The sequence below is a fragment of the Pipistrellus hanaki genome (assembly GCF_964339955.1).
Source record: "Pipistrellus hanaki genome assembly, chromosome: 3".
Classification (NCBI taxonomy): Eukaryota; Metazoa; Chordata; class Mammalia; order Chiroptera; family Vespertilionidae; genus Pipistrellus; species Pipistrellus hanaki.
In genome coordinates this window covers 136,395,623-136,417,817 of record NC_140505.1, presented here as the reverse complement: position 1 = coordinate 136,417,817, position 22,195 = coordinate 136,395,623, and positions in this window count along the sequence as shown.

Here is a 22,195-nt window from a genome sequence, read left to right as displayed (position 1 = left end):
AAAATTAATTTTATTTGCTTTTATTAGTTTTATTTATAGGAAGTTGTAGAATCAGCAGAGGATTTCCTTGTTTCCACTTCATTGGGGGGAGTTGAGACACAGTAAAATATAGAAGGAAACCACCTGGAAGCCAAACCCAGGAGACGGAGTGTCCTCACTTCCCAGGAAAAGCCAATTTCTTAGATTTCTTCACTTCTTTCTCACTTATCAGGGATTAATATTTCTTCTAGGTTCTCCTCTATTCATTCATAATTTTAAACTGTCTTTAAACTGATCGGTTTCTTCTTGCAAACAAAAAAAGGAAGGTGATATTTTTGTAACTTGTTAATAAGTTTCAGCAAAAATATCATGTCTTGGACAATAACAAGAACTAATGTATTGCAAATATATCTTATAACTAAGCTGGAATGTCTGGGAAGATAGAAGGGAGAAAAAAAAGACCTTGTTTATTTGCATTTTAATAGAGTAAGAATTACATTTTGAAAACTGCTGCAGTTTCATTTTAAACCAAGCCATGTCTGAATACACACATTTCAGCATTTTTAAGCACCTCTGTTTCCCATAAAACCACTACATACATTAAATTTCCTCAATTGTACATCACCATATTCAGGAAAAAGCAAGAATACTTTGGGCAAATCACCGGCAGTCATAATAGTACTCCGTGGAGTAAGTTCCAGCTCAGTGCGCAGAAAAATACCAAATCTGACACAATGGATTCTTATTTTCCTAAACGACAGACCCTACTTCACTAACTCGAAAAGACTAAATGATATTACCACTTTTTAAAGGAACATTTTATTTACATACTTCCTTTCTAAAGGAATGAATTGAGTTAGCTCAAACATTTTATTGGAGCTAGTGACCTTGTAAATAATACTGAACATCTAGCCAAAACCAGTTTGGCTCAGTGGATAGAGCGTCAGCCTACAAACTGAGAGGTCCCAGGTTCGATTCCAGTCAAGGACATGTACCTTGGTTGCGGGGGCACATCCCCAGTGAGTGTACAAGAGGCAGCTGATTGATGTTTCTAACTCTCTATCCTTCTCTACCTCTCTCTTCTTCTCTGTAAAAAAAAATCAATAAAATATGTTTTTAAAAAATAAATAAATAAATAAATAAATAATACTAAACATCTAAAGAATTCCTGTTGTAAGTAGTTTATTACCAAATATGCACAATAGTGATGTGAAGAGATTGCAGTATTCATTCACATAGGAAAGAAACTAGAAAATTGAAACTGCTGAGCTACTGTTTATGTAATGAGGTTTATAACTTCTAATTTTAAGTTAGTGCCACTTATTCCTCTAATGGGGAAACTAACTTTCACTAAAGTTAATTAGAAATAAATGCACTACATTGAGGGATTATCCCACCTATCAATAAAACTGATGCTAGATTGTTTTGATGCCTGTCACTCTAAAACTCATAAATCTTGAAAATAACATTGTCAATTCTTAATTATCTAAAAATTAACCTCTTATCTCCTCCTTCCCTGCAGTTTCAGAAGATATTATCCCATCTTTTTCATGGTTAAGGCTAATAGTTCCATCTCCAGCCTGCTTTTATCTTTTGTTGCCTTTCTTAGAGAAGTACTTCTCTAATGGAAGACACTGGAAAGAGTTGAAAAGATTTACTTTCAGGAATAAACAGGCCTGGGTTCAGACCTCCATCACTGACTGCTTCCTAATTCCCTGAGACGTGACCTTGGGGACATTAATCAACTTGCACCTGTAGGTAAAGAGTTTGAAAAACCCCTTTCCCTATGGCAGTGGTCAGCAAACTCATTAGTCAACAGAGCCAAATATCAACAATACAACTACTGAAATTTCTTTTGAGAGCAAATTTTTAAAACTTAAACTTCTTCTAACGCCACTTCTTCAAAATAGACTCGCCCAGGCAGTGGTATTTTGTGGAAGAGCCACACTCAAGGGGCCAAAGAGCCCCATTTGACTCGCGATCCATGATTTGCCAACCAAGGCCCTATGGCATGGACATGTGGGCATTGTTTAATTTTAGCCAAGTGAATCCTGCCTGGTTAATTGAACTGGACAAGGAGGAACTATAAACATGCTATGGCCACTTTATGGGGGAAATCACAGGTTTGAACTTCCCTAAATGTAAAGACTCTTGAACCTAGTGTCTTCCTCACAAGAACCCTGGGATCTATGCTCGTGGAGTTGCCCAGGGCCTATTGACTTCTGTGGAGCACTAGGCTTCCAATCAGACCCAATTTTCATCGTCCTGACGAATCTTATCCCCTAGTCTGTGAGCTGTCTGCCAGAGTGCTGCATGGACTCCTATATGGGGAAATGTGTGGCCTTCCCTACTGGCATCTGCCTGTTCTGCACGCCCTTCTGAGCATCCTACTGTCCGATGTGACCTATGATAGTCCAGTGAGTCTGAATATTTAGCTGAGCCTAAGAAGAATCCCCCCTTCACCATGATCAGCGAACAAGGATAAAAAAAATCTACCTCTTAATGATATCATGAGGGTTAAATCGGGTGGGAACCTGGTGGAGGGGGGAAGAAATGAGGAACCTTTGTAATAATATGAACAATAAAGATTGATTTTAAAAAAAAAAAGATCACATGTAAAGGCATACACCCATATTGATTAGTTGAAACACACTTATATTTATATATGGCCACACATATACAGACCTGGGTAAAAGTTTACAGTTATAAGTATGTGAAACACAGTTTATTTTTGTGTTATTATTTGTGAATTATTGTTATTATTTTTCATGTGAATGACTGTGAACCTAATTTTCCCCAGCACTGTATAGTATGAGAAAGCTTATTGCATTGAGATTTTGTCAAAATTGTAATTGAAAATGCATCAGTTAATATCCCACTGATAGTTATAAATTGATTAGGGCAGGAGTCCCTGCTGTCATGAGCTGCCCTATAACAGGTACTCGGTTTAAGTCTGTTCTTTCTTAATAGTGGAGATCCCAAACTGAGATCTGTGGGAATCCAACTCCCTTAATTTTGACAGGAATTGTTTTAAATGGGAAAGAAAGAGACTTATTGGCCAAATAAATTTGGGAAATACCTGGTCAGGTAATACTAAACAGATTTTCTTTTTATTACAGTGCTCCTTGCAATTCTCCAAAATAGAGAATAGAATGGGGTGGGGAAAAGACACAAACTTACTGCCTATGCATATCTATCCCCCTCATTTTTAGGGCTGATTTTGAGATGGGTTTTACGCAGGAAATACTGCCAAGAATCCAGAGGTAGATACTCTTGGAGCTCTAAGTGTCTCTGGCAATAAACAGAGGCAACTGATCCTCTCATATACAAGTGAGTGGAATGAGAACAGAACGATTTAGTAAATTTTCAAAGATCCCACAGCAAGCAATATGTCCCTCCACAGCTCACTATTTTGTTGATTGAAAATTGCCCATGCCACTTGCCACAGTTTGTCTGAATTATACTTACCCTTCCACACCCACAGTAATCATTCCAGATGCTAACACAATAAGATGAAGTAGAAAATTGAGCATATATGCTGAAACCGGTTTGGCTCAGTGGATACAGCATTGGCCCGCTGACTGAAAGGTCCCAGGTTCGATTCTGGTCAAGGGCATGTTCCTTGGTTGTGGGCACATCCCCAGTAGGGGGTGTGCAGGAGGCAGTTGATCAATGATTCTCTCTCATCGATATTTCTTTTTTTTTTTTTAAATATATTTTATTGATTTTGTACAGAGAGGAAGGGAGAGAGATAGAGAGTTAGAAACATCGATGAGAGAGAGTCATGGATCAGCTGCCCCTTGCACACCCCCTACTGGGGATATGCCCGCAACCAAGGTACATGCCCTTGACCGGAATCGAACCCGGGACCCTTCAGTCCCCAAGCCGACGCTCTATCCATTGAGCCAAACCGGTCTCGGCTCTCATCGATATTTCTAATTCTCTATCTCTCTCTCTTCCTCTCTGTAAAAAAAATCAATAAAATATATATATATATATATATATATATATATATATATATATATATATATATATATATTTATTTTTATTTTTTTTTTTTAATTGAGCATATGTCCAAGAACCAGAAGGATCCTCTTGTGCTAGGCCTGTGGGAGTGGCCTTGTCTGGTCTGCATGCATGTAACTCCTGGAATGTTTCTTCTCTACAAGAGCAAAATGAAGTGTGCATTGCATCTGCTTTTCCCAGTCTGCCTTAGATCCTCAACTCTCAGCTCAGTGATAAGTCTTTAGTTTTCTTAGTGTTTCTAAAGCTCTCGAACATTTTGAGATTTCACAGCAAGAGGAACCAACCATAAGCCTCACATTACTGCATATTCACCACTCAGCACATAGTGTGTCCTTACCAAATATTTTAAAAATGAATAGATGAGCTAATGTGATAAAGAGAGTTTAGAGTCACAGAAATGATCTGAGCCAGGAATCCTGCAGTGTCCACAACCCAGTTGCTCTGAACACCAAGAACTTTTGAGGCAATGGAGACAGCAAAATTTGTCCTGATAATGACTAATTTCCCTGTTTCTGTGAGTTGGGTGTTAAATACTTAATAAAATTCTGTCATTGATGATCAAATTCATATAAGCATTTACTGAAAACTCAAGACCTGACAATTCCTGCTATATTTCAATGGGCTTAATAAAGAACATGTGGGATCTTGAAAACCACAAAAGACCTTTGTTGAGAAGAACAAAGTTGTTGGAATCACAGTACCTGATATCAAACTATAGTATAGGGCCATGGTAATCAAAACAGCACAGTACTGTCATAAAAACAGACTTATCGGATCAATGGAACAGAACAGAGAGCCCAGAAATATGACCACACCTTTATAGTCAATATTTGACAAAAAAGGCAAAAACATACAATGGAGTAGATAGTCCATTCAATAAATGGCTTTGGGAATATTGGACAGATATGTGCATAATGATGATTTTGAAAGAAAAGCTTTTACTTTTGCTGTTAGTAAACTGACAGAAATGTGGTTTGAGACAATACATAGATATCTAATTTATGTGACTAGAAAGGAATCTCTCGGCCCTGACAGGATGGTTCAGAATAGTTGGTTAGAGCGTTATCCTGATACACCAAGGTTTCAGGTTTGAACCCTGGTCAGACACATACAAGAATCAACTAATGAATGCATAAATAAGTGGAATTACAAATCAATATTTCCCTCTCCTTGCCCCATTCCTCCCTCTTTCTCTAAAATCATTTTTAAAGGAATTTTTCTAATGACTCTTAGCAATCATTAGCCTTCTAATCTCAATCTTATTAAATTGAAATTAGTTTCTGAGACTAAATATCTTTTTTTTATTCCAGATTGCCTGAAAAGTGTTTCATCAGCATAGAGGGGGCTCCTGGATTCAGCAAATAAAAATATAGGGCACCTAGTTCAATTTGAATTTCAGATAAATAATGAATATTTTTCAGCATAATTTTTTTAGTGTAAGTGTGTTGCATGCAATATTTGAGACATAAGCATACCAAAAAGCATTCATTGTTTATATGAAATTAAAGCTTAAGCATCCTGTATTTTATGCGGCAACCTTAACCATATAATATATCATTTAGAGATATATGGGAATCTTAGAAAAACCCCAGCTTTAATTTTTACAAAGGACTTAAGTTGAAAGGGTGTTGTAAAAGTTAAATGAGTTAATGGATGCAATGTCCAAAATGGAGGACACATGATAGTTAAATGGTTATTATTTACTAAAACTTCTGAAAATTTAATAGGTGTTTCTACTAATACTGATAAATATTATTTTGTAGATGATAAAATGTAAGCTCAGAAAGAGTAGGTGACATTATCAAAGTCTTGCTGATATATAATGATAGAAGCTTATGACCTCTAACCGCTAAGCTGATAATTTTCATAATATTCCTTTCTGTTGTTGGCCTCAATTTGTACAACTATATGTAGTGTTACTACAGAGTATTAGTGTCCTGACCAAAGTGACAATATAGTTTTAAAAGATTTATCTTCTCTTTGTCTTCTTCCTGTGATTAATAACTGTAGTTTCAGCAGCTGCAGAAGTAACTAGAAGAAATGCATATTTGACTTGAAGCATTCCGAGATATATTAAGGATTTAAAGTTATTTTATTTTGAATTGTAAATGTGAAGCCTACTGATCACTTAAATGGCCTTATGAGAAGCCTGATTTTATATTTCAATTATTGAATAATGGAAGGTCAATATTTATTTGGTTTTGAATCTAGATGGCTATAGCTATTGATCACAGCATAACAAACATGCCCAAAATACAGATTGATTTGAATCAGATACACTGGGTAAGAATTACAGTGAAGAATAGTCACATCTGAAACATTAATTACCTATTAACTTTTTTAAAGAGCCAATACTTAGTTTTCCTTTTACATTTAAAATCCTCTCCTGCACAATCCTGATCGAAAATCATTGGTTTTTGCACATTTTTTTGAGTAATTTCTGGACTGCAGGGGTTACTCGATGTCATCAGTATAAGTAAAGCCATCAAAGAAAAGTGCAGCATTTTTACTAACCTATCTTTAAAAAATCACTTATAAAACAGCGCTTTAATCACTTCTTCTTGGCTAACAGCAGGTTTTGCCTCAAACTTTTTAGTGCTCATAGTGGCCCACACACTTGGATAAGTTTACTCCATCTTATACTTTGTGGTCAGGTTGCAAGAGTAAAAATAATTAGGGGAGCAAATATACTTTCCCTCAATCAGAATTCTAGGTGCAATCTGCAGGGGGCTCTGCAAGAACCAATTCGCAGGAGCCAAATCAGTCAGAAGCACTGTGCACTGGACATTGTGAAAGATAGGTCTCCAGAGGTGGGACAACTTCTGATGGACAACCATGAGAGCAACGAGGGCTTACTCAGTGTCAGTGGGGTCTTGGCTGATTCAGTTAACATTAGAACTTTCCATCAAGACCGATTTGGCTCAGTGGATAGAGCGTCGGCCTGGGGACTGAAAGGTCCCGGGTTCGATTCCGGTCAAGGGCATGTACCTTAGTTGCAGGCACATCCCCAGTAGGGGGGGTGCAAGAGACAGCTGGTCGATGTTTCTCTCTCATTGACGTTTCTAACTCTCTATCTCTCTCAGTTCCTCTCTGTGTGAAATCAATAAAATATATTTTTTAAAAATAATAAAAAAAAATAAAGTTAGAACTTTCCCAGGCAAACATATAATCAGAGGAGTATTGTATCCAAAACATCAGCATTTCAATTTAAATTCCTAAATGTAATTTGGGAGATAAAGAACATAATTAAGATCACCCCAAACATCATAATTTATGAACTACATATTGATAATGGAAAAAAATATAATGGAAAAAGCATTGCTAAGAGAGTCACATGAATAGAGTCAGGAGGCTACTAGGGAAGTGGAGATTATGCACATCTTCTGCCCTAGTTCACGGAGCTGCCATTAAGTCACCAACCTGTTGCTAAATTCAGTTCCAGCCCCTGCCATAAACACCCTAGAACAACAATCTATTATAATAGAAGCATAATATGCTAATTAGACTGGACAGCCAAATGACCTTCAGACATCATTCTGATGTCCTTCCTGATGAAGCCACAGAGGTGGGGGCTGAGGCAGAGGTGGTTAGGGGTGATCAGGCAGGCAGGCAGGCAAGTGGTTAGGAGCCAGCAGTCCTGGATTATGAGAGAGATGTTTGACATCTCCTGAGGGGTTCCAGATTTCAAGAGGGTACAGGCTGGGCTGAGGAACTCCCCACCCCCATGCATGAATTTTGTGCATCGGGCCTCTAGTGGCTACATAAACAATATGAACTTCACTTTATCATTTTCACCACCACCCTTGTTTGTATATTGGAACTAACCAATCCCTGTAATCTAGTCAGCAATCCTTCATTTGTATGAAAGAATTTCATTTTGTTTGTTCTCTCCAGAGCACAGTTTGGGTTGCTACCTAAATCTTTGTTTCCTGGATTTAAATTCTTTAAGACCCCAATGAATATTGAATATTTTTATAGTCTCAGATCTTCATTGGTTAGTGGTATACATTAATAAAACAGTAAATAGTTAACAAAGATCCACTCAATTTTGTTGTAAACCTGAAATTACTGTAAAAAATAGTCTTAAAATAACATATAATCAAGTATTATATGATCCTAATAGAGGGAATATGCTAATTGGCCATTAAAGATGGCTGCACCCATAGCTGAGGCCAAGTTCCCAGAAGGAGCCTTAATGAGCAATCAGCAGGGACCTGAGGCTGCACCTTTCCCTGCCCCTGTGGGACTTAACAGGAGCCCTCAGGCTGCACCCCCCATCCAGCAGGGCTTGACAGGGGACCTCAGGCCATGCCCCCACCCTGGTGTCAGGCTGGGGGACCTGAGGCTATGACAAGTATGGGAGTGGGACTGGCCAGGTCTAGATCTAGCCCAATGAGGTGGGGGAGGGGCAAAAAGTGGCTGGATCTGGGTGCATGTGGGTGGGCAGGAACTTGACTCTGGGTCCAGTAGTGAGCCCCAGACTCTGACAGGAGGGATGTTTTCATGTACATTTTACTAATTTTCTTTCATCTCTTACACGTCTATTATAGAGAAAGGTCAAATAGCAATATTAAATTATTTCCTCTGATTAATCTCCTTTTAATGTGCACAAATTTCATGCACATTAAAAATCACTAGTAGTAATAATAAAATAGTGTTTCTACTTTAACAAATTTTTGGACTCCAAATTTACTTTTTCTTACAAGTGACAAATTACATTTTTAACTTAAATTATTTTGTTATACAAACCTGTAACTCTTTTGTTATACCAACATATGACCTACATGAAGTCATAAACTTTATATTTGAATAGCTATTTCAATTTTATAAAATCTTTAAACAAAAACTGTAAAACCAATCATTTCAAATTTTGCATTATTAATTTAAGTAGTATTGTTTTACTAAACTAAACAGTATTTTCAATGTATGCATGATACGTACTGTATTCCTATGATGGAAGTTCTGAGTTTATGATATGTACATCTACTTTTTTTACTGTGGGAAAACATGCATAACAAAATTTACCATTATAGCCATTCTTTAAGTGAATAGATCTGCAGCATTAAATACATTTGCATTTTTGTTCAACTATCACCACCATCCATCTCCAGACCTTTTACATCTTCCCAAACTGAAGCTCTATATCTATTAAACACCAACTCCCCATCTCCCCCTGCTCCTAGTGCCTGGCTACTGCCATTCTACTTTCTGACTCTGAATTTCACTACTCGAGGTACCTAATGTAAGTGGGATCATACAATATTTGTCTTTTTGTGACTGGCTTACTTCACTCAGCCAGCTGGCCTTGTGTAATCTATGTTGTAGCATGTATCAGAATTTCCTCTGTAAGGCTGAGTCAGACATCATTGTGTATATATACCACATTTTGGTAATTCATTCATCGCACTTAGGTTGCTTCCACCTTTTGGCTATTGTGGGTAATTCTGCTATCTCCATCAGTATACAAATATCTGAATCCCTGCTTTCACTTCTTTTGTGTATATATAAACACAAGTGAAATTGCTGGATCCCGTGGTAGTTCCATATTTAATTTTTACTTAATTGTTATACTATTTTTCACAGCAGCTACACTGTTTTTGCATTATTACCAGCAACCAAGTTAAATGTTAGCAGTGCCCTGATCTTGAAGCCCAGCTGCTTAATTTGAATTGACTGTGTTGGCTGCTAATGAAAATAACCTCAAAAATTATTCTGACAATGGTGTTCCTCATAAGTCCTTGATTTTAATGAATGAAGATTTCTGCTTCAAGCCCTGTGAACATTCTATGAGTTACTCCTAACTTCTGCCTATTTGGGGAACTGCATTAGCATATGTGTGCATTAATGTAACAAAGGGAGAAAGACACAGCTCTGTGACTACTCAACTACTCAAGAAAACCAGTCTTTCTCCCCCCCCCTTTTTTTTGGGGGGGTGGGGGGTGTCATCCTACATTCATTTGCAAAAGCTTCAGCATCTCTCTTCTTTGTCACAAATCCTTATGTGCTTATTGTCCTGTTTCTAGGAATGAGTTTTCTTTAGGTACAGTCTTAGATTTACTAGTCATCTAGAGACCATTAGTGACCATTGTCTTTAGTCACATTTCTAAGACAAGAGGAATTCTGTTCTGGACCCTCAAGTTGATCCTGGCTTCTTCTCCTAGACTCCTCGGGTGGCCACAACTTCCTATAATATTATTGCCTCATCTTCATCATCACAATTTCCTGCCAGGTACCAGTTTCTGAACTCTCATGTTGTCCATTGTTTGAGGCAGAAAGAAATAACTTCTGAACACCATTATGCTAAGAAAAATATCACCCATCCAATTCATCCTGATCTTTTCTAATTCCTCCAAGAGAGAGAGAGAGAGAGAGAGAGAGAGAGAGAGAGAGAGAGAGAGAGAGAGAGAGAGAGAGAAAAGTAATTTAGGATACATCTAGAAAAATATATAGCAGAATATAGATATATTTATTAGTTTTTTTCTATAAGAGAGAATTTCTGCCCTGCTGGTGTGGCTCAGAAGTTGAGCGTTGACTCAGGAATCAAGAGGTCACTGGTTCAATTCCCAGTCAGAGCCCAGGGCTCATGCTGACTTGTGGGCTAGATCCCCATTTAGGGGCATGCAGGAGGCAGTTAATTTATGATGATATTCCCTCTCATAGATATTTTTATCTTTCTATCCCTTTCTCTTCCTCTCTCTCTAAAAACCAATAAAAACATTTTAAAAAAAGAAAAGGGAGGATTTATGCCCTTAAATATAAGGAAAGAAGTCAAAGAAAATTATAACATTTCCAACATCGGTACATAAAGAATTGCTACAACATAGGCAAACCCAGAGAACATTATGGTAAGTGAAATAAACCAGACTCAGAAATATAAATACTATATTATCTTGTTTATATGTAGAATCTAAAATAAACTCATAGAAGCAAAGAGTGGAATGCAGGTTGCCAGGGACTGGGAAGGAGGAAATGGGCAAGTGCTTGTCAAAGGGCACAGAGTTTCAGTTATGCAAGATAAGTAGTACTAGATGGCCACTATACAGCATAATGTCTATAGCTAACTGTACTGTATCCTTAAATGATGCTGAGAGGGTAAATCTATGTTAAGTGTTCCTACATTAATTAATTAATTAATTAATTAATTAAGCAATTAATTAAAGAATGGGTAGAGCTGGGACCGGGTTTGCTCAGTGGATAGAGCGTCGGCCTGCGGACTGAAAGGTCCCGGGTTCGATTCCGGTTGAGGACATGTACCTTGGTTGTGGGCACATCCCCAGTAGGGGGTGTGCAAGAGGCAGCTGATCGATGACTCTCTCTCATCGATGTTTCTAACTCTCTATCCCTCTCTCTTCCTCTCTGTGAAAAATCAATAAAATATATTTTAAAAAAAAAAGAGTGGGTGGGAATTTTTGGAGGTGGTGAATATGTTTGTGGTGCTGACAGTGGTGATAGATGGGTTCACAGATACGTATTATCCCCAACTAATAGAGTTTTAGGCATTAAATATGTATAGCTTTGTATAATTCAATCAAATATCAATAGTTGTTATTATTTTTAAGAAAAACAGCATGTGACCAAGAAGGAAATGCCTTCAAAATATTATTAATAAATAAAGTGTTGAGATGATCAGAGATTTGTTTTTTATAGATTTTTTTTTGTTTTCTTTCCCAAATAATTATACGTTACTCTCATTGTTAGCAAAAATAAAATAGTTAAATAAAGTAATTGATGATTTCAACAAAAAGCATAGTAGCGCATTGAGGGTATGTCATCTTGATAATCTTGTGTTCCACCATCAGCTACCTGGGCTTAGTCAATCACAGAAGCTCTCTGAACCTTGGTTTACCCATCTGATATTAGGTGTGATACTTTTAACTTGAAGGACTGACAGCAGGGGTTTGAGTAAACATAAATGTGAAGCAACTAAATGTGATTTGTAGTAAGTGCTCAATAGATAAAAGCTAATATTAATTTTTTGTAAAGGTTTGACTTTTAAAAAAAATATTTTTATTGATTTTTTACAGAGAGGAAGGGAGAGGGATAGAGAGTTAGAAACATTGAACAGCTGCCTCCTGCACACCCCCACTGGGGATGTGCCTGCAACCAAGGTACATGCCCTTGACCAGAACTGAACCCAGGACCCCTCAGTCCGCAGGTTGACGCTCTATTCACTGAGCCAAGCCGGTTTCAGCAGTTTTGACTTTTTAATCATGCTGTTCCCAACCTCCGGAGAACAAGAAACACAGTGTTTAATACTCTGAAGCTGTGACCGACATTATTCAACCGGGCAGAAAATCCATGTAAGCACCATTAGCATTCAAAAGTTCCCCAGCCCTACCTGTCTACCTGCACTAAAGATCCCCAGTAGCAAGACACCTGCCTTTTATTCCTCCAGTGAGGCTCTGGCACCAATGCAGTGGCTGGTTATGTTTCTCACATTCTGTCTTTCCATTGCACCACTTTGTGTAGAGTTCTTCGAGAACCTCTCAGAAAGTAAACTTCCGCGAGCCAGGTAAACTCGGCTATCCTGTGGCATAATCTCGCTGAGTCATTAAATGCTCTAGAGTAAATCCTCCTGCTCTGCAGTTTAATAGGGAATCGCTCAGAGTTGTGGAATCAATTATGTTCCTGCTCCCTAGCTTCTCTCTACAGAAAAGAATTGACAAATGACACGCAGAGGCCTGGTCAGCGAAAAGAGTCTGTTCTCCCTTAACTGCAACTTAATCAGCATGGAACTCCCAGTGTTAATGAACATTAGTCCTGGCAAATTTCAGCTGGAAGTAACCCAGAGCATTCTGCAAGGCAGTCATTCTGTAGATGATGAAACTGAAGTCCAAAGAAGGAGCAACTCACTGGGACATAGTAGGCACTGAATACAAACTTGGTGAATGAAAGCTTTTATGTCAGAGGGCTAGATTTTAAGACAAAAAGTGATAGCTAATATGTTTTAAGGGATCACTATTGTTGCACACTATTCTAAGTGTTTTATATACATTAGCTTTCCCAAACTTTTGACATATGTGTACCTCTTCTATAATTTTCATAACGCTGAGTACCCCTCGTCCTCATGAGAACGTAGAATTAGGCGCAGCTAAGCACAATACAGTGCATATCCCCACCAAACTCCAGTGCAACCCATACCCCCACCAAACTCTTCCCATACCCCTGGGGGTAAACGTACCACACTTTGGGAAACACTGGCTTAGAGCACCCTTCTCACAACACATTTTACAAACAAAGAAACTGAGATATATAACAGTTCAGTGACTCTAACAAGGTGACATAAATGATAAATGGCGGAGGTGGACCTTGATCCCAAAAATTCTTTCCTCAGGTCACATGTCACATACTCATTAAATAGACTGTACTTTTCCTAGGATTAAGACTCTAGTCCTGTGTTTCTATTTTAAAAATATCTCTTAAATTTTTCATTTCTTTCCACTATCAGTATTGATCAAGTTCCACCGTCGTCTCTCACCTCTATTCCTGAAACAGCCTCCTAATTAGTCTTCTCTCCAGTCTTCTCCCTCACTATTCTCCTCAGTACCATCAGACTGATGATCCTTCTAAAAGACCAATTTAATCATATTCTCCATAGTTAAACGTTGCAGTGTTTCTTCATTATCTTTGGTATATGACTCAACTTATCAATGGCTCATAAGACCTTGGATAACCGATTTCCCCTTGAAAGTCCTATATGTCAGTTTTATGAACTTCTTTCACCCCCTACAAAGCAATACTCTCTTTGACCTCTTCTCTGGTCTACCCCTTGTCCTAGCTGGCTGACTTCTATTGGTTCCAGGTTACAGCTTATACATCACGTACTTGGGAATGCATCCACACACCCTGTCCCAAGTCTTGCTTAGAGGCCCCTTCTCTGTATAAGATTATCTAGCAAATAACTGATCACACCACAGTGAATTTCATTGCCTATTGAGTTGCCTGTTTCTCCTATTAAATTATTTACCAAGTGAAAAATCAAGTTCATCTTTTTTATTATTGGATCTCATTTGCCTGGTAAGTCTGTTAACCTCCGTATACTTCAATTTCCTCAACTAAACTGGGTATGACAGTATTGACATGAATGAGAAAACACACATAAAGTATGTAGTACCTGGCACATAGTGACTTAACAAATGACAATAAATGTAGGCTACATACATATACACGTAATTGTTTAGTAGACTCTCTGTTCCCAAGAGAGATCTGAACCTTGTGGTTGTGTGCATGGGAAAATGCCCTCCAAAGAACCAGCAACATAAAGTACATCAGCACTTGCCATAGGCTACCCTGTTTTCCCGAAAATAAGACACTGTCTTATATTAATTTTTGCTCCCAAAGATGCGCTAGGTCTTATTTTCAGGGGATGTCTAATTTTTCCATGAAGAAGAATACGTTCAGTACACATTTATTGTTAAATGAAAATAAAGGAAATTTATTACCTGTATACGGTATGGTAGTACGGTAGTTGTCAACACAAACCAGACAAACTGTGAATCCTACAGTATCAAGAATTTACTCATTTATTCAATGACAATCATGTCATCATCTTCTGGAACATCATCATAACAATCCAATTCCTGAATTTCCTGGTGAATTTCTTGTGACTCCATTTCTTTCAGAAACGGTGGACCAAATCTCTCATGGTTAGCCCACGGGGGGGGGGGGGGGGGGGGGAGCTTATTTTGGGGAGGATGCCTTATATTTCGCTCAGAAGGAAACCTATAAGTAGGTCTTATTTTCGGAGGATGTCTTATTTTCAGGGAAATACGGTATGGCCTAACTACTAGTCGGTCCGTATTCACTTAGACCCCCCTCTTTCTAAAAATTACCTTTCCATTCTTTCTTCCTTTTCTCACCCTGATTTTCTAACACTGATCTTGTTACTATCACAGTGAGCTGAACTTTCAAATATGGTTTTAATTCAACTTTTTATACCACCTAGCAACATTTTCAAAGAAGTTCTTTATCTCCAGAATTAAATCTTTCTTGTCACCTGCCCAGAACTACGCAGCCCATAACTTTATCAAGTTCTAAATGAAGGAGTGGCTGTGTCCACCTGAAAACCCATGCTTTCGTATGGGCCCAGTCTGCCTCCCACCAAGCTGCACCAACATGAGATTCTGCAGTGCAACCAGCCAGGCACTTTGTAGGCCTTCACTATAAATACATACAGGGTGGGGCAAAAGTAGGTTTACAGTTGTGAGTGTGCAGTTTATTCTTATATTATTATTAAGTATTGTATAATTTTCCATAAAAACAACTGTAAACCTACTTTTGTACCACCCTGTATATATGTATATATGTATGTATAAAAAACAAAAAGTGGTTTGCAATATAACTTACTTTATATATATAAAATATATCATAAAATAAATTACATTAAATATGAAGGTCTGCACTAAGACTGTGGGGTTAGAGGGAAAAGGATGGATTTAAGCAATATTTATAATTTAGAAGCCCCGTTTTAATCAATTTTTTGTGGTCTCCCAGGATTCAGTGGGAAGGACACAGAAAAAAAAGAAGGTTTTTGAAAAGCTAAGTTAGAGGTTCATGGCTTGTCACATAACGTAGCTGATATATTTAATATACTTTACAACTCAGCAGCCTAAGGTCTGTCTTCCCTTAATCCTTTTTCATTTCCTTGCTAATAACATTTTCAGACTGACAGGAGTGCTCAGAACAGCACTGTAAGTCAAAATAGTATCATTTAAGTCTAATCCCAAATACTTTTATAAAAGGGAATTGTGTTCTGACCAAGAAGTTGATATCCGACATTTTAAAAGCCAGACTTCAAATGTCACATTTAATTGACTGTGTGAATAAAGACCATTTGTCAAGAGACAGTGCCTGAGTCTGTAAACCATACGGAACCTCAAGAATAACACCGGTCATCACAGGGTTTGCCACATGAGACCTGAAGCAGAGAATCAAATCTTATGAACTGACACACACCGGGAGTCAGTAGGTCAGCGCAGCTTTGCGCTGTTCGCTATAATGGCACTGAGCTATCCCACGGATGGGTTGGTAGAGCAGCGGGCCTGTGAGTCACTATTGGAGAGCCACTCTGGGTTTGTTTTCAGCTTAAACTATCTATGAAAGAGCTGAAAGAGACACCTGGCAATGCCCCTCAAGGAGATGGTCTGACTTAGGAGCTGACGAGTGTCTATTTATCTTCACTGCAGAGAGCTAGATGGCAGTGCAACCTGGGAAAGTTCCAGGACGCAGCTCAGCCTTGATAATGAAGAGATCAGTGCTTTAAGAAAAAGAACACCAGCTTGGCCCTAGCTGGCTTGGCCCAGTGGGTAGAGCACCAGCCTGCGAACTGAAGGGTCCCATGTCGGGGTTGTAGGCTCCATCCCCCAGTAAGGGGCATGCAGAAGGCAGCTGATCAGTGATTCTCTCTCATCACTGTTGTTTCTATCTCTCTCTCCTCCCTTCTTCTCTGAAATCAATAAATACATATATTTTAAAAATAAATAAATAAATAAATAAATAAATAAATAAATAAAAATAGCTTGAAGGCCAGGCCAGATATATCTGGTTTCACTACAGTATTGCACTCCTTTGTGATCTTTGGAAAGAGAACGGAGGCACATTTTTACCTGTGAAATAATGACTGACTTATATCGTATATCAATACTAAAAACTTAATATTCAAATAGCACATGGAAAGGTGACAGGAATATAAGTGCCCATCAAATATGGTGCTGTTTTTCCTCAACTTACTACAAGGGTGGTTCAAGACTACATAACTATCACCCAGGGTGCATGTAATAGGTAGGTTCTTATCTATACTTTCCAGGAATTCTAACACGAAGCTCTAGAGTTGGACTCAGAAATGTACATGCTAAAGCACCGCTGTGACTGGCACAGTTGATATACTGACTGGCCACATGCGTGTTGAGAGAATGTTAGAAAACTGAGACAGTGACTCAGAGACACAAAGGGGCAATCCTGGGCCCACTGCAAGAAAAGGACTCAGTTTCCTGCAGTGGCCCCAAATCTCCACAGGAAGACAGGCGTTCATTACCTCAGGCCAAAGGTGGAATTTTTCTCAGAGAGCCAGAGGTCACTGGTTGTTTTTTAAATAGTATTCTCCCGTCACCCTAGGTTTAAGACAGAACTATAAGTGATTGTCCTGTGACAAAGAATATTTGATTTAAAAAAGATGAACTCTCATTTAAGCTCAGTGAATGTTTTCAATAAAAAGGTAAAACAGATATTTGAGTGTTAGGACATATGTTTTTCTATTCAAATCCATCATTTCCTGGGGGATTTTTTAAAAAAAACCCTGCTTTGTTATCTCAGAATTCCTAAAGAACAAAGCCAGTTTCTTCTCATTTCCCCCTCACTTGACATTTCCTTTGCTCAATTCTGTACCTGGAATTCTCACATGAAGAATGGTGAGTCAGTCCTCTTTGTAAAGGATATAGTATTTTCTCCAGCGTTCTAACACAGCAGCAAGTACATTGACATCCTACCTGAATTCCCCAAACTGTTCATCTGACTAAGCAAAGCTCAATTCATTTACCTCCCCAGACAATTTTACACACTAGCAGTGGGTTCTTGAGGGAACCAGCTATTCTTATAACCTGTTTTTTTCCATTCATCTAACAGCCTTGCTCTTTAGATGTATGAATACATTAAATCACTCAGAGCTGCATGGTGGTAAATCACTGCTCTGCACGCCCGACTTCCACTGAAGCCACTGACAAGAAAGCCTCATGCAAGGAAATCACATGATATAAGATTCTTGCTCCAGACATGGTCTTGAGGGAGCCAGGGCCCATTAAGGGGAAGAAGGAAGAAGAGGAAGAAGATGTGACCATTCAGCATGAATCAAAAATGAAAAGAAACATTTTAGACTCCTTCTTTTAAAATAGCTTTCGTTTATGAGAGAATAAGAAATGATTTCCCCAAAATTACAACCATTTGGAGACAAAACTAAACTGGACTTTGTAAATAAGAATTTAGGACTTAGGATAAACATAGTTTTAAAACCTCTAATCATCACGTTCAAATTCTAATACATTTTTAAAAAGTTCCTAAAAAAAACTCCAAATATCGCTCTGTGTTTAGGATTTTTTTAGGGCTCCAAAGAAAAATCAAAGGAATGGTAATCAGCACTTTTAAGATTAAATTCTAAGTGCCCCCAGATACAGAAAATGGAACTTTCTTCTCTAAAGTCTTATGTAGAATGTGTCTTGACTGAGTGCAATCAGGTAAAGAACATAAAAAAGAGCTCATTCTGCCCAAACCGGTTTGGCTCAATGGATAGAGTGTCGGCTTGGGGACTGAAAGGTCCCGGGTTCGATTCCGGTCAAGGGCATGTACCTTGGTTGCGGGCATATCCCCAGTAGGGGGTGTGCAAGAGGCAGCTGATCTATGACTCTCTCTCATCGATGATGTTTCTAACTCTGTATCTCTCTCCCTTCCTCTCTGTACAAAATCAATAAAATATATTAAAAAAACAAAAAACAAAAAAAACAAAAAACAAAAAAAAGCTCATTCTGAGTTGAGACCAAATTTCAGAGGTACTGGGATGGGAGTGGGGGTGGGAGGTGGAGGAAGAAGGACCCCAGAAAAGGGAAGAGAAAAATCAACAATCTTTCAAAACATTAAAAACACAATATATAGTACTGTATCTATAGTCTTCGTAGCTAAAAGATATTGCTTCAAGCTAAAATGACAAATGAATTAAGAAATGTTTTGTTTTGTGGAATATAATAAACAACATGAACTAATGAACAAAAATAGATCCAGAGACATAGAAGCATGGAACAGACTGTCAAACCTCAGAGGGTAGGAGGGAGTGGTGGTATGGTGGGAAGTAAGAGATCAACCAAAGGACTTGTATGTATGCATATGTGCATAACCATTGGACACAGGCAGTAGGAGGTGAGGGCATGTGCATGAAGAATTTAAATTTTAAAAAAAATAAATGGTTTGTTTTAAGAAAAAAATCAATGAAGGGAGCCATGAGGTCTCCTATTAATACTTAGTTCTTACATAATGCACTCTAACTGTGCTACAATATACTTCTATACATCTTCCCCCAATCATATTTATTTATTACCTAAAGTAAGTTTCACCTGTTTCTGGTTTTCATAGTAAAGTCTCTATTGAGCTTACATTTTAGCCATTAAGAAACTCTTATTATGAAGGAGAAAAGAAACCTTTGAAAGTTTTTCATTTATTTCCCCTTGAAATATTCCTGTAAGACTTGGCTGAATGATAATATTCATTCAGCAAACATTCATGGAGTAGCAACTGTTCCAGGCTCGGTACTTTCATGGTTGGGGGTGGCTTCTTTAAGAAAACATGCTGAGCATCCTGACACCATCAACACCTCCAGCTTTGCTGCTCAGTGGGGGCTTCTTCCTGCTCACACAGGAGGAATGGCTGCAGATGGAAAGACATGTGAGATTTCACTTCTGTTTATCACTGGCTGAAGCACCTTATCTCTGTACCACCAACTCCACCATTAGGATTACTGAGCCGCTTGACAGACACTGCCTTTCATCACTAGCCCCAGGAAAAAAGGCATAGCGTGTCTAAAACTCTGAGCTCTCACCAGCTCACCTCTCCAGCTTCAGCAGCAAGGACTTTGCTACCTAGTTCAGTGTGGCCTTTTGCAATAGATGGGGTGACAAGGGCAACTCGTTATATGCCCACCCCTGGAGGACCCACTCCGTCCATCCTATGTTTAGTAATTGGACTTCTACTGTCCCTGTGCCAAAGACCCTCATGTAGATCTAATTCATCATGATAGCATTAAACACCATTAGGCCATAAGTGATCAGCCAATATGTGCTCAATACATACACTATCCTCAGTATATCTCTTTCTAGCCCAGCCTCCTCTCCTGTCTCTCCAACAATTATTGCTTATTGTTGCAGTCATATTCCACCAATTAGAGTTCCCTGAATGAGGCAATGGTTCCCTTTCTCTGACCCTTTGAATATTCTTTCTCTCTTGTTTACTCAGCATATCCTTCAAAACTCTACTCAAGCAAAGAATCTTTCCCAGTTCTCTTCCCCCAAGTCTCTCTCACCTCTGTGCCCCAAAGATCTGCTGTGCACAATCTATAGTAGCTTTTTATTGTTCACTTACTAGTCTATTACCTTCAAGCACTTTGACTCATTGATTTATTAGCATGTTTCCATTTTAGGAGCTCTTTCTATATCTGATTCCATGTTAAGGACTTGAACTCTGTTGTAACATCTAATTCTTACAAATCAGAAATAGGAGGAAATAGGAGCTTTTGTCTATTTGTAAAAAATGAAACCATTCTTGGGGGGGGAAATATTTGTTCAAGGCCATACAACTAATAAATAGTAAATCAATTATTTGAATCTAAGTGCCTCCAAAGCTCTCAGTCTTCACCAGTTAGCGTTACTGGTCTTCTATCTTTGCTAATACTTAGCCCTCATTATGGTAATACTTAGCCCTCATTAGGTACTGAATATATACTCACTGATAAAAATGAGTGAATGAATGACTGAATTAGTTTGCACTATATTAACTTCCACATCATTATCCTTGTGTGCAGGGATATGGCACCTGGAAGTCATATTAGCAGTATGTAAGGTATTCCATTAATATAGTTGATTATGTTCAGAAAAAAATATTTGACTAGAGCTGTGCAAATCAGAATTTTTTTCTCCCAAGAATTTATATTCAGGCTAGTCAACTGAAGAGAAAAAAAAAATGTTTAAACTCTGGATCTGTGAAGTGGCTTCCTTTGTTTTTTTACAAGCCAAGCAGTGAAAACTAGTGTGCAGAGAGAGAATATTGATGCAGAAACATTGAGCAGAAGCAAAAAGGATACAAAATATTACCTGAATTATTAATGTGTTACAATTACTTTTATAGCATGGCTTAGTGCCAGGCTGCCCTTGGGTTCATTCCATGAACTATCCCTATATAAATAACCAACAAGTTTTCTTTATTCTTTGGCTTGAAGTCCATGGAAAGTTTTAAGTAAGATAATTCTTCATGATCAGATACCTTCCCCATCATTTTTTTTTTTTTAGTCACATTAACCTTGGAGCACCCCAAATATCTCTCTCCAATATCACTAGAACCAGCATCCCTTTTCTGACCACAAACTTACATTTTCCACCTATTCGTTAATTCTAACTAATCCTCTAGTCTATTGGCCCTCAGCCTTCTACCTATACAAAAGCACCCTGTTGTAGGTTCACTTTCCGCCCTACTCAGTTTAAATGCATGGTCTTTCACTTCCGTTATTTGTCAATACACTTAACTTCCTTACCTCTTTGGCACCTGAAAACCAAACATCATCATCACCAACCACAACAACAACTTGGATGAATTCAATTATCATGCCTTTTTCTAGATATGCACTTTGACATTTGCATATATATATGTATACTAGAGGCCCAGTGTATTAAAATTCATGCACTGGAGAGGGGGCGCTCAGCCCAGCCTGCCCCCTCTCACAGTTGGGGAACCCTCAGGGGCAGGAGGCTATTGACAATCAGGGGAAGGTGATACCCCCATTACACCTCTGCTGTTGCCACTGTGGGCAGTGCAAGCCTTGGCCGGCCCTGGTTACTTGAGCCCTGGACGGCTGGGCAGCCACCATCTGAATCTTGCATGTACCTTGAGCCAGCCCTGGGCAGCTGGGGGGAGGGGAGCTGAGGGCAGGTCCGATTGCACCATGCACCTGCCACCCCCCCAGCTGGGCTGAAAGGATTATGGGACTCCGGCAGCAGGCGCAAGGAGTAGCCAGGCCCGCCTGAGGGTGGGTCTGGCTGCACCGCACGCCTGCCACACTCCTGGCGGGGCTGAAAGGACTGGGGAACTCTGATGGGGGGGGGGGGGAGAGGCGGCTGAGGAGACTGTGCGCCGCCATCTTGTGGCTATAGGCGCTACCATCTTTGTGACACCAGGATGGTCAATTTGCATTTGCATATTTCCTCTTTATTAGATAGGATATTAAATATTATGTTAATATTAACATATTATTATAAACATGTATTAAATATACTTATATCTTAACATCTCTAAGCCACGCACTGCTCCAAATGCTGTGCTTACAAAACTCAGTTATTACATTAGTACTTTTAGTTGTATTTTACAGATAAATAAACTGAGGCACAAAAGGAGATGCAACTTCATTACAAGGTCACACAGATAATAAGAAGCAGAGCCAGGATTA